General features: G+C 38.0%; 1 protein-coding gene across 1 annotated transcript in view; it reads left to right on the forward strand.

Annotated features, from left to right (window-relative positions):
* TEX9 (testis expressed 9) overlaps window positions 1-13,130 on the forward strand; it is a 74,151-nt gene that overhangs the window by 45,829 nt on the left and 15,192 nt on the right. The gene's annotated exons all lie outside the window — the stretch shown is intronic.

Here is a 13,130-nt window from a genome sequence, read left to right on the forward strand (position 1 = left end):
ATTGAGTTCATGTTTCAAAGCATTGTGGTCTGAAAATAGGCAGGGAATGATCCCAGTCTTTTGGTACTGGTTGAGACCGGATTTGTGACCCAAGATGTGATCAATTCTGGAGAATGTTCCATGTGCACTAGAGAAGAATGTGTATTCTGTTGCTTTGGGATGGAATGCTCTGAATATATCTGTGAAGTCCATCTGGTCCAGCGTGTCATTTAAAGCCTTTATTTCCTTGTTGATCATTTGCTCAGATGATCTGTCCATTTCAGTGAGAGGGGTGTTAAAGTCCCTTACTATTATTGTATTATTGTCAATATGTTTCTTTGATTTTGTTATTAATTGGCTTATATAATTTGCTGCTCCCATGTTAGGGGCATAGATATTTACAGTTTTTAGATCTTCTTGTTGGATAGACCCTTTAAGTATGATATAGTGTCCTTCCTCATCTCTTATTATAGTCTTTTTGTTTTGTTTTGAACATTTATTTATTTTTTAAAGATTTTATTTATTTGAGAGAGAGAATAAGAGAACACGAGAGGGGGGAGGGTCAGAGGGAGAAGCAGACTCCCTGCTGAGCAGGGAGTCCAATGTGAGACTTGATCCTGGGACTCCAGGATCATGACCTGAGCCGAAGGCAGTCACTTAACCAACTGAGCCACCCAGGCGCCCCTAGTCTTTGGTTTAAAATCTAATTTTTCTGATATAAGGATTGCCCCCCAGCTTTCTTTTGATGTCCATTAGCATGGTAATTGGGTTTCCATCCCCTCACTTTCAATCTGGAGGTGCCTTTTGGTCCAAAATGGATCTCTTGCAGACAGCATATCAATGGGTCTTGTTTTTTTTATCCAATCTGATACCCTGTGTCTTTTGATTGAGGCTTTTAGCCCATTTATATTCAGGGTAACTATTGAAAGATATGAATTTAGTGCCATTGTATTGCCTGTATGGTGACTGTTACTATATATTGTCTCTGTTCCTTTCTGGTCTGGTACTTTTAGGCTCGCTCTTTGCTTAGAGGACCCCTTTCAATATTTCTTGTAGGGTTGGTTTGGTGTTCGCAAATTCTTTTAGTCAGATACATGCTTTGCAAGTATCTTATCCCTTGCATTTTATTTTTGTAACATTTGTTTTAAAGAGTGAAGTTTTATATTTTGATGAAGTCTAATCTCTTGTTTCTTCTTTTGTAATTTGTGCTTCTTGTGTCCTATTAAAGAATTCTTTGCTAATAAATCTAAGGTCACTAAGATTTGCTCTTATGTTTTCTTATAGAAGTAGCATAGCTTGAGCTTTTAGGAGAATTTTTGTTTATAATATAAGGGTCAGTTTCATTATTGGCATATGTGGAGCACTATTTTTTTGATGACTGTCCTTTACCATTGAATTGCCCTGACACCTTTCTTGAAAATTAGTTGCCCAGATAAACGTGGCACTATTTCTAGAATCTCTCTTCTCTTCCATTGATCTCTGTATCTGTCTTTACGCTAACAACACAGTCTTGGTTATTAAATCTTTATAATAAAATCTTGAAAGCATGTAGTATGATTTTGTCTTTCCAGAAATTGCTTTGCCTATTCTAGGTCCTGCACATATCCATATAAATTTTAGAATCACCTTACCTATTTCTGCAAGAAATCCTGTTGGAGTTTTGATTGGAGTAGCATTGAATCTGTGGATCAATTTGGGGAAAAGTGACATCATAACATTACTTTGTTTTTCATATCATGAATAGAGCATATCTACTTTTTAAGCCTTCTTCATTTTTACTAGGCAGTTTTTGTAGTTTTCAGTATACACATCTTGTACATTTTTTTCAAACTTAGCCCTTTTCTTCATGTTATTATAAATTCTTAAAATTTCAATTTCCAATTATTTGTTGCTAGAATAGAGAAATACAGTTTATTTTTATATATTAATTGTATCTTGAAACTTTGCTAATGTCACTTTTTCTGGAATCCTTAGGATTCTACATAGGCCAAAGGTAGACATACTTTTTCTGTAAAGGGCCAGCTAATAACTATTTTAAGTTTTGTGGGCTACATATGGTCCCTGTGGCATATTCTTCACCAGATTTCTTTTTCTTTTTTTAATTTATTTAACCTTGTCAAAATAAAGGAAAATCATCCTTAGGTCATGTGAAAATATTTTGAATTTCACATTCAATTTCTTTAACAGATACAGAAGTATTCTATATAGAGGCTATCTATACCTTATTATGTCTTTCAAGGAATCTGTCCATTTTATCTGTTGTCAGATTTATTTTTATGGTTTTATGTCTCACTTTTTTTTTTACTTGTTATTCCCTTGTTGTCCTTTGAATAACTTTAGAATCTGTAGTGATGTTCCTCCCCCATTCTCATGGGTTTCCTTTTCTCCCTCGTTCTTGATATTGGTCATTTGTATCATCTTTTCCTGTTCAGTCTTACTAGAGCCTTACTATTAATTCCATATGGACATATAATGCATTTGTTCTTTTTTTAAGTTTTTTTTTTTTTAAATTCCAACATAGTTAACATACAGGGTTATATTAGTTAACAGGTATACAGTATAGTGATTGAACAATTCTATACATTACTCTTTGCTCATCATGAAAAGTATATTTTTTAATCCCCATTACTTATTTCACCCATCACCTTACCTCCCCTCCGGTAACCATCAGTTCTCTATAGTTAACTCTTGACTTCTCTCTCTCTCTCTCTTTCCGTCACTCTCTCTTTTTTTCCTATGCTCATTTTATTTCTTTCCACATTTGAGTGAAATCATACGGTATTTGTCTTTCTCTGACTGACTTATTTCACTTACCATTGTACTCTCTTAGCTCTATCCATATTGTTGAAGATGGCAAGATTTCATTCTTTTTATGGCTGAATAATATTTCATTGTGTATATATGCCACTTTTTTAAAAAGGTTTTTATTTTATTTTATTTATTTATTTGACAGAGAATGAGTACAAGCAAGGGGAGCGGCAGGCAGAGGGAGAAGCAGGCTCCCCGCTCAGCGGGGGAGCCCAATGAGTGGGATTAGGCCCTGAGCTGAATGAAGGCTGATGCTTAACCAACTGAGCCACCCGGGCACCCCATACCACTTCTTCTTTATCCTTCATCAGTTGATGGATACTTAGTCTGTTTCTATATTTGGTTATTTTAAGTAATGCAACAATAAACAGAGATGGATATATATCTTTTTGAATTACTCTTTTTATATTCTTTAGGTAAATACTGAGTAGTGGAATTACTGAATCATATATTTCTATTTTTCAATTTTTGAGGAAATTTCATACTGTTTTCCACAGTGGCTGCACCAGTTTGCATTCTCACCAACAGTGCACAAGTATTCCTTCTTTACCACATCCTCGGCAACACTTGTTGTTTCTTGTGTTTTTTAATTTTAGCCATTCTAGTATGTATGAGGTGATACCTCCTGTGGTTTTGATTTGTATATCCTGGATGATGATTGATGTTGAGCATCTTCTCATGTTCTGTTGGCCATCTGTATGTCTTCTTTGGAGAAATGTCTGTTCTTGTCTTCTGCTCATTTGGTTTTTGGGTTTTGAATTGTAGAATTTCTGTATATATTTTGGATACTAACCCTTTATAAGATATGTCATTTGCAAATATCTTCTCCCATTCAGTAGTTTGCATTTTAGTTTTGTTTACTGTTTCCTTCACTGTGCAAAAGCTTTTTATCTTGATGTAGTCCCAGTAGTTTATTTTTGCTTTTATTTCCCTTGCCTCATCCGTTCTGTTGATCTGTGTGTCTATTTTTATGCCAGTACTGTTCTGTTTTGATTACTACAGCTTTACAATATAACGTGAAGTCTTCAATTGTGATACCTCTAGTTTTCTTTTTCTTTTTCAGGATTACTTTGGCTATTGGGGTCTTTTGTGGTTCCATACAGATTTTAGGATTGCTTGTTTTAGCTCTGTGAAAAATGCTGGTTTTATTTTATTTATTTTTTTGATTATTTATTTGAGAGAGAGAGCTGGGGGAGGGACGGAGGGAAAGAATCTCAAGCGGACTCCCTGCTAAGTGCAGATCCCGAAGCTGGGATCCATCTCATGACCCTGAGATCATGACCTGAGCCAAAATCAAGAGTCGGATGCTTAACCAACTGAGCCACCCAGGCGCCTCTGTTGGAGGTATTTTGATAGGGATTGCATTAAATCTAGATTGCTTTGGTAGTATGGACATTTTAACAATTGTTCTTGCAATCCATGAGCATGGAATATTTTTCCATTTCTTTCTGTTGTCTTCAGTGATTTTCATCAGTGTTACATAGTTTTCAGAGTACAGTTCTTTAACCTCTTTGGTTAGATTTATTCCTAGGTATCTTATTTTTGGTGCAGTTGTAAATGGGCTTGCTTTCTTAATTTCTCTTTCTGCTGCTTCATTATTAGTGTATAGAAGTGCAACAGATTTCTGCACATTGATTTTGTATCCTTTGACTTTACTTAATTCATTTATCAGTGCTAGTAGTTGTTTGGCAGAGTCTTTAGGGTTTTCTATATAGGGTATTGTGTCATCTGTGCATAGTGAAAGTTTTATTTCTTTCCTAGCAATTTGGATGCCTTTTGTTTCTTTTTGTTGTCTGAATGCTGTGGCTAGGACTTCTAGTTCTATAGTGAATAAGAGTGATGAGAGTAGACATCCTTGTTCTTGACCTTAGGGGAAAAGCTCTGTTTTTCACCATTGCGTATGATGCGGGATTTCATACATGGCCTTTATTATGTTTAGGTATGTTCCCTCTAAACCTAAATTTGCTGAGGTGTTGTTTTGTTTTGTTTTGTTTTAATCATGAATGGATGTTGTATTTTGTCAAATGCTTTTTTCTTCATCTATTGAAATTATTATTTGGTTTGTATCCTTTCTCTTAGTAATGTGATCTGTCATGTTGAGTGATTCATGAATAGTGAACCATCCTTACATCCCAGGGATAAATCCCAGTTGATTGTGATGAATGATCATTTTTTAATGGATTTTTGGATTTGGTTTGCTAATATTTTGTTGAGGATTTTTGCATATATGTTCATCAGACATACTGGCCTATAGTTATTTTGTTTGTTTTGTTTTTGTGGTACCTTTATCTGGTGTTGGTATCAGAGTAATGCTGGCCTCACAGAATGAATTTGGAAGTTTTCCTTCCTTTTCTATTTTTGGAATAGTTTGAGAAGAATAGGTACTAACTCTTTTTCTAAATGTTTGGTAGAATTTTCCTGTGAAGCTCTCTGGTACTGGACTTTTGTTTGTTGGGAGTTTTTTGATTACTGATTCAATTTCATTGCTGGTAATTAGTCTGTTGAAATTTTCTATTTCTTTCTGTTTCAATTTTGGTAGGTTATATGTTTCTAGGAACTTATCCATTTCTTCCAGGTCGTCCAATTTGTTGGCATATAATTTTTCATAATAGTCTCTTAAAATTCTATTATTTATGTGGTGTTGGTTGTTAATTCTCCTTTCATTTGTGATTTTGTTTATTTCAGTTCTCTCCCCCCCCCCCCTTTTTTTTTGGCTGGGTCTGGCTAGAGGTTTATCAATTTTGTTGATCTTTTCAAGAACTAGCTCCTGGTGCATTGATCTGTTCTATTGTTTTTAGTTTCTATGTTGTTTATTTCTGCTGTAATCTTTATTATTTCCTTTCTTCTGCTGATTTGGGGTTTTGTTTGTTCTTTCTCTAGCTCCTTTTGGTGTAAGGTTAGGTTGTTTATTTGAGATTTTTCTTGTTTCTTCAGGTAGGCCTGTATTGCCATAAACTTGCCATTTAGGACTGCTATTGCTGCATCCCAGAGATTTTGGACTGTTGTGTTTTCATTTTCATTTGTTTACATGTGATTTTTTTATTTCTCCTTTGATTTCTTGGTTGACCCATTCATTTTTTAGTAGCATGTTTTTTAACTTCAATGTGTTTGTGCTCTTTCCAGATTTTTTCTTGTGGGTGATTTCTAGTTTCATAGCACCGTGGTCAGAAAAGATGCATGGTATGACTTCAATCTTTTTTAATTTGTTGAGACTTGTTTTGTGGCCTAAATGTAGTCTGTTCTGGAGAATGTTCCATATGTGCTTAAAAAGAATGTGTATTTGGCTCTTTTAGGATGTTCTGAATGTATCCATTAAGTAATTTGGTCCATTGTGTCATTCAAAGCCAGTTTCCTTGGTGATTTTGTTTAGATGATCTGTCCATTGATGTAAGCAGGGTGTTAAAGTCCCCTACTATTATTGTGTTACTATTGATTAGTCCTTTATGTTTGTTATTAACTGTTTTATGTATTTGGGTGCTGCCATGTTGGGCATATAAATATTTATAATTGTATCTTCTTGTTGGATTGTCCCCTTTATTATATATTGTCCTTTGTCTTGTTACAGTGTTTTAAAGTCTGTTTTGTCCAATATAAATAGTTACCCAGCTTTCTTTTGACATCCATTTGTGCAATAAATGTTTCTCCATCCTCTCACTCTCCATCTGCAGGTGTCTTTAGTTCTAAATTAAATCTCTCTTTTTTTTTAAGATTTTATTTATTTATTAGAGAAATCACAAGCAGGGGGAGCAGCAGGCAGAGGGAGAAGCAGGCTCCCCGCTGAGCAAGGAGCCCAATGTGGGACTCGATCCCAGGACCCTGGGATCATGACCTCAGCCAAAGGCAGATACTTAACCAACTGAGCCACCCAGGCGTCCCCTAAATTAAGTCTGTTTTAGGCAGCATATAGATGGGTTTTGTTTTTTTAATCCACTCTGTCACCCTGTGTTTCAATTGGAGCAGTTAGTCTATCTACATTCAGAGTAATTATTGATAGATATGTATTTATTAACATTTTGTTACTTGTTTTGTGGCTGTTTTTGTAGTTTTTGTCTGATTCTTTGTCTTGCTCCTTTCCATGGTTTGCTTTCTTTAGTGATGTACTTGGATTCTTTCTCTTTATTCTTTGCATATTAGTGTTCTCTGATTTATGGTTACCATTAGGTGTGTATGTAACATCTTCAGCATATAACAGTCTATATGAAGTTGATGGTCACTTACGTTTGAATCCATTCTTTTCTCCTACCGTTTTAGGTTTATGGTGTCATATTTTACATTCTTTTATGTTGTGAATCCCTTGACTGATTTTTACAGATATACTTATTTTTACTGCTTTTGTGTTTCCTACTTTTCATACTCTCACAAATGGTCTTTCCTTTCCATTCAAAGAGTCCCCTTAAATATTTTTTGTAGGGCTGGTTTAGGAGTTATGAACTCCTTTAGTTTTTGTCTGAGAAACTCTTTACCTCTCCTGTTCTGAATGATAGCTTTACTGGATTGACTATTCTTGGCTGTACATATTTCCCTTTCAGCACTTTGATTATATCATGCTGTTCTCTTGTGGCCTGCTAAGTTTCTGCCGAAAAATCTGCTGATAGCCTTACGGGATTTCCCCTTGTATGTAACTGTCTTCTTTTCTCTTGCTGCTTTTTTTTTATTACTACTTTTTGCCATTTTATTTTATTTTTTAAAAGATTTTATTTAAGAGAGAAAGAGCAAAAGAGAGCATGAGTGGGGGGAGAGGCAGACTTCCCCACTGAGCAAGGAGCCTGATGCAGGGCTTGATCCCAGGATCCTGGGACCATAACCCAAGCCAAAGGCAGACGCTTAACTGACTGAGCCACCCAGGCGCCCCTACTTTTTGCCATTTTAATTACTATGTGTTTTGGTGTGGACCTCCTTGGGTCAATTTTATTGGGCAATATCTGTGCCTCCAGGATCTGGTTATCTGTTTCCTTCCCCAGATTAGGGAAGTTTTCAGCTATTATCTCTTTAATTAAATATTCTGCTCCGTTTTTTCTCTCTTCTTCTTCTGGATCCCTATAATGCAAATGATTTATATGTGGGGAGTCACTGGGTTCCCTAAGTCTATTCTCATTTTGCATATTTTTTTTTCTCTTCTTTGCTCTGCTTGATTACTTTCCACTACTCTGTCTTCCAGGTCATTAATTTGTTCCTCTGCTTCCTCTAGCCTGTTATTTCTTCCATCAAGTGTATTTTTTTTTAAAGATTTTGTTTTTTTTTATTTATTTGAGAGAGAGAGAATGAGAGACAGAGAGCACGAGAGGGAAGAGGGTCAGAGGGAGAAGCAGACTCCCTGCTGAGCAGGGAGCCCGATGTGGGACTCGATCCCGGGACTCCAGGATCATGACCTGAGCCGAAGGCAGTCGCTTAACCAACTGAGCCACCCAGGTGCCCCCATCAAGTGTATTTTTACATTCATTTATTTGTTCTTCATTTCTGATTTTTTTTTTTTATCTCTGTGTTACGGATCTCACTAATGTCCTTCAGTCTTCTCAAGTCCAGTGAGTATCTTTTATTAAATTCTGTCAGGCATATGTATCTCCATTTTGTTTAGGTGTCTTGCTGTGATTTTTGTCCTGTAGTTTCATTTGGGACATATTCCTCTGTCTCCTCATTTTGCCTAACTCTTTGTTCTTGTGTGTTAGGAAAGTCAGCTACCTCTATTGCTCTTGAATGTAGTAGTCAGGGTGTGTACTTTTAATAAAGTGGTGCCAGTCCTCTTCTACAGGGGATGTGCTGCTACTGGGGAGACCAGGCATCTGGGTTGCTCTGCAAGTTGCAAAGGGGCAGGCAAGTGAGGGGTGCAGTTTTACTAGTGTGTGTGTCCTCCATGGGAGGTTGGAAGATGCAGTGTTGGCAGTTTGCACTGCACTGTTCTTCTGGGGAGGGGACCTGCAAAGTAGGGACTCCAGTCATGGCTGGAGGCAGCAGGGCACAGTGTAAGCAAGTTCGGTAGTGAATGCATATGCTGAGCTGGTTCCCACAGGTGGCCATGTGATAATGCTTGGGGGCAGGGGAGGGACATGGAGCCTGCCAGCACCTTTGTTCCTAGAGACATTCCTCAGGGAACTCTGAAATTAGTAACTAACTCTCCCAATTGTGTGTTGTTGTTTTTTTTTAATTTAAGATTTTATTTGAGTGAGCAAGCAAGAGAGAGCACAAATCGGGGGAGGAGCAGAGGCAGAGGAAGCAGCAGACTCCCTACTGAGTGGGGAACTTGATGTGGGGCTTGATCCCAGAGCCTGGGATCATGACTTGAGCCAAAGGTAGACGTTTGACTGAGCCACCCAGGCGCCCCCAGATGTTTTTTCAAACTGCTGCTTCTAGGCAGTATCTCTCTCTGGGGCTGTTTGTTGTACTGTCAAGGGTGGGAACTCAGCTTCCAGTTGTTCTCTGGGCTCTCCCATAGCTGAGCCTGATTTTTTTTTTTTTTTAATTTATTCGACAGAGAGACACAGTGAGAGAGGGAACACAAGCAGGGCAAGTGGGAGAGGGAGAAGCAGGCTCCCCACCGAGCAGGGAGCCCGATGCAGGGCTCGATCCCATAGATGGCTTTTATGATATTTAAGTAGGTACCTTCTATCCCTACACTCTGAAGAGTTTTAATCAAGAAAGGACGGTGTACTTTGTCAAATGCCTTTTCTGCGTCTGGTTTAAAATCTAATTTGTCTGATATAAGTATTGTTACCCCAGCTTTCTTTTGATGATCATTAGCATGAAAAATGTTTTTTCACCCCCCACTTTCAATCTGGAGGTGTTTTTGGGTCTAAAATGAGTCTCTTACGGAACAGCATATTGATGGGTCTCGATTTTTTATCTAATCTGATACCCTGTCTTTTGAATGGGCTAACATTTACATTCAGGATAACTATTTAAAGATATGAATTTAGTGACATTGTATTGCCTGTGAGGACTGTTACTGTATATTGTCTCTGTTCCTTTCTGGTCTATGTTGCTTTGGGGCTCTCTTTGCTTAAAGGACCCCCTTCAATATTTCTTGTAGGGCTGGTTTGGTGTTTGCAGATTCTTTTAGGTTTTGTTTGTCCTGGAAGTTTTTATCTCTCCTTCTATTTTCAATGACAGCCTAGCTGGGTGTAGTATTATTGGCTGCATATTTTTCTCGTTTAGTGCTCTGAATATATCATGCCAGTCTTTTCTGGCCTGCCAGGTCTCTGTGGATAGGTCTGCTTCCAACCTAATGTTTCTACCCTTGTAGGTTACAGACCTCCTGTCCTGAGCTGCTTTCAGGATTTTCTTTGTCTCTGAGATTTGTAAGTTTCACTATTAGATGTTGGGATGTTGACCTATTTTTATTGATTTCTGAGGGGATGGTTCTCTGTGCTTCCTGGATTTTGATGCCTGTTTCCTTCCCCAGATTAGGGAAGTTCTCCACTATAATTTGTTTCAATATACCTCTGCTCCTCTGTCTCTTCTTCTTCTGGGATCCCAATTATTCTAATGTTGTTTTTCTTTATGGTATCACTTATCTCTCGAATTCTCCCTTTGTGATCCAATAGTTGTTTATCTCTTTTTCTCAGCTCCTTTATTCTCCATCATTTGGTCTTCCATATCACTAATTCTCTCTTCTGCCTCATTTATCCTAGCAGTTAGAGCCTACATTTTTTATTACATCTCATTAATAGCCTTTTTGATTTCGGCTTGGTTAGATTTTAGTTTTTTTATTTCCCCAGAAAGGGATTCTCTGGTGTCTTCTCTTTTTTCAAGCCCAGCTAGTATCTTTATAATCGTTATTCTGAACTCTAGTTCTGACATCTTACTAATGTCCATATTGATTAGATCCCTGGCAGTCAGTACTGCCTCTTGTTCTCTTTTTTGGGGTGAGTTTTTCCTTCTTGTCATTCTGTCCAGAGAAGAATAGATGAACGAGAGAACAAAATACTAAAAGGGCAACAAGGACCCCAGAGAAATATACACTAAACAAATCAGAAGAGACCCAAAACTGGGGGGAAAAGAGAAAAGAGAAAAAAAAAGAATATAATCAGACAGATGAGCAGAATAGAGCTATACACTGGATTCTGTGTGTATTTTAGTCTGTTTTTTAGAAAACTAGATCCCAAAATTGTGAGTAAAGAAAAACTTGTATATGTACAAAAATAAAATTAAATACAATGAAAGGATAGAATATAACTATAAAAATAGAAGTAAAAAAACAAAAAACAACAAAAAAGGAAGGGATATAAATGTGAACAGAACAGAGCAATACACTATCTTTGAGTGTATTTTGGTCAGTTTATTAGAGGAAGCCACATCTCAAAATTGTAAAGAAATAATTTATATATACAAAAATACATTGAGAGGATAGAATGTAACTGTAAAGATGAAAATTTAAAAAGACTTTAAAAAATGAAAAAAAAAAAGAAAAGAGTATGATCAGGTGTCTTAATAGAACCGAGCCATACAATAGATTTTGGGTGTATTGGTCTGCTAGAAGAAACGTATCCCAAAATTTTAAAGAAAGAAATATATATACAAAAATAAGGTTAAATACAACAAAGGGATAGACTATGACTGTAAAAATGAAAATTAAGATTTTTTAAAAGGAATTGGTAAGAAGTTGGTTGGAAAGGGAAAGACGAAAAATTTTAAAGAAAAAAAAATTAAAGTTGAAAGACTAAAGAATCATGGGGGAAAAGCCATGAATTCTATGTGCTGTATTCCCCTAGCTCTGGAGTTCTGCCATTCTCATTGATCGGTACTTCGTCTTGGCTGGCTGTTCTTGCTGATCTTCTGGGGGAGGGGACTGTTGCCATGGTTCCCAAATGTCTTTGCCAGAGGTGGAATTGCCTTGCACTTGCTGGTCCGGGCTAAATAATCTGCTCAGGTTTGCTCTCTGGAGCTTTTGTTCCCTCCAACGTTTCTGTACAACTTTGGAGGACGAGAGTGAAAATGGTGGCCTCCCAATCTGTGCCCCGGAGGAGCCGAGAACTCGGGTCCCCACTCCTCAGAGAGCCCCCAGAGAAATGCAGTCAATCACTCCCATCTCCCTGGTCTCCAGCAGCACTCCGTGCTCGCCTGTGACCGAGCGTTTCTATCTCTGGCACCCGACTGCATGTGGAGTCTCCAAACCCAGCAGATCCCTGCGGTGCACTCCCATGCTGCTCCTCCCTGGGGGAGGAAGTGGAGTCTCCCTGGATCTGCCGCTTGTTGGGTCCCTGCTGGAGGAGCACTGGGCCGCGGATCACAGTTTATGGCAACCCCGAGCTGAGAGCCCACTCCTCAGCTCTGTCTCTGCAGCCGGCTTCCCCGCTCCGACACCTGGGAGCTCTGCTGCACTCAGTCACCCCCGGTCTTTCTGTGACCCCGAGGGTCCTGAGACCACACTGTCCCAGTGAGGGTTCCAACCCCCTGCTTAGCCACTGGAGCGACGTCCCTCAGCGGAGCCGACTTCTAAAAGTTCCAATTTTGTGCTCTGCTGCTCTATCATTTGCCAGTAGCCGGCTGAGGAGGCTCCCTCCCCCCGCAGTCTATCTTCCCATATGTTGCCTCCAATTCACTTCTCCGCACGTCCTACCTTCCAAAAAGTGGTCACCTTTCTATTCGTAGAGTTGCAGGTATTCTTTTCTTCGATCTCCAGTTGAGTTTGTAGGTGTTCAGAATGATCTGATAGCTATGTAGCTGAATTCTTGGGACCAGATGGAATTAAGGTCTCCTCCTCCTCTGCCATCTTGGACTCTTCTCGGTGTTAATTTTTCTTTAAATATTTGGTAGAATTCTCCAGTGAAGCCATCTGGTTCAGGGATTTCCTTGTTGAGAGGTTTTTGAGTACTCCTTAAATCTCTTAATGAGTTACATAGTTGTTTGGATTGCCTGAACTGATTTCCTATTTCTTCATCATTCAGTTTTAGTAGATTGGGAGTGTCTAGGAATTTATTTCGCCTAGGTTATCCAGTCTATTGGTGTACCATTGTTCATTCTCTTATCCTCTTTATTTCTGTGGTTTCAGTTGTAATGTCTACTCTTCCATTTACAATTTTATTTCTGTAAAGTCAGTTGTAATATCCCCTTTCATTTCTGTTAGTTATTTGAGTCTTTTTTTTTTTTTCTTAGTCTGGGTGAAGTCAATTTTGTTGTCTTTTCAAAGAACCAACTCCTGGTTTCATTGATTTTTCTCTACTGTTATTTTATTCTCTATTTCATTTATCTCTGCTCTAATCTTTAGTATTTCCTATTTTCAACTAGCTTTAGGTTTAGTTCTCTAGTTATAAAGTTGGGTTACGATTTGAGATCTTTATTCTTTTATTTTTTTTTCATCCAGCACAATTCTATTTAATGGAGGTGGGCAGCAGGATGTTCCACTATGA

The sequence above is a fragment of the Eumetopias jubatus genome, unplaced genomic scaffold (genome assembly GCF_037043125.1).
Source record: "Eumetopias jubatus isolate StellerSeaLion01/CBP00866 unplaced genomic scaffold, mEumJub1_p1.0 scaffold_7, whole genome shotgun sequence".
Taxonomy (NCBI): Eukaryota; Metazoa; Chordata; class Mammalia; order Carnivora; family Otariidae; genus Eumetopias; species Eumetopias jubatus.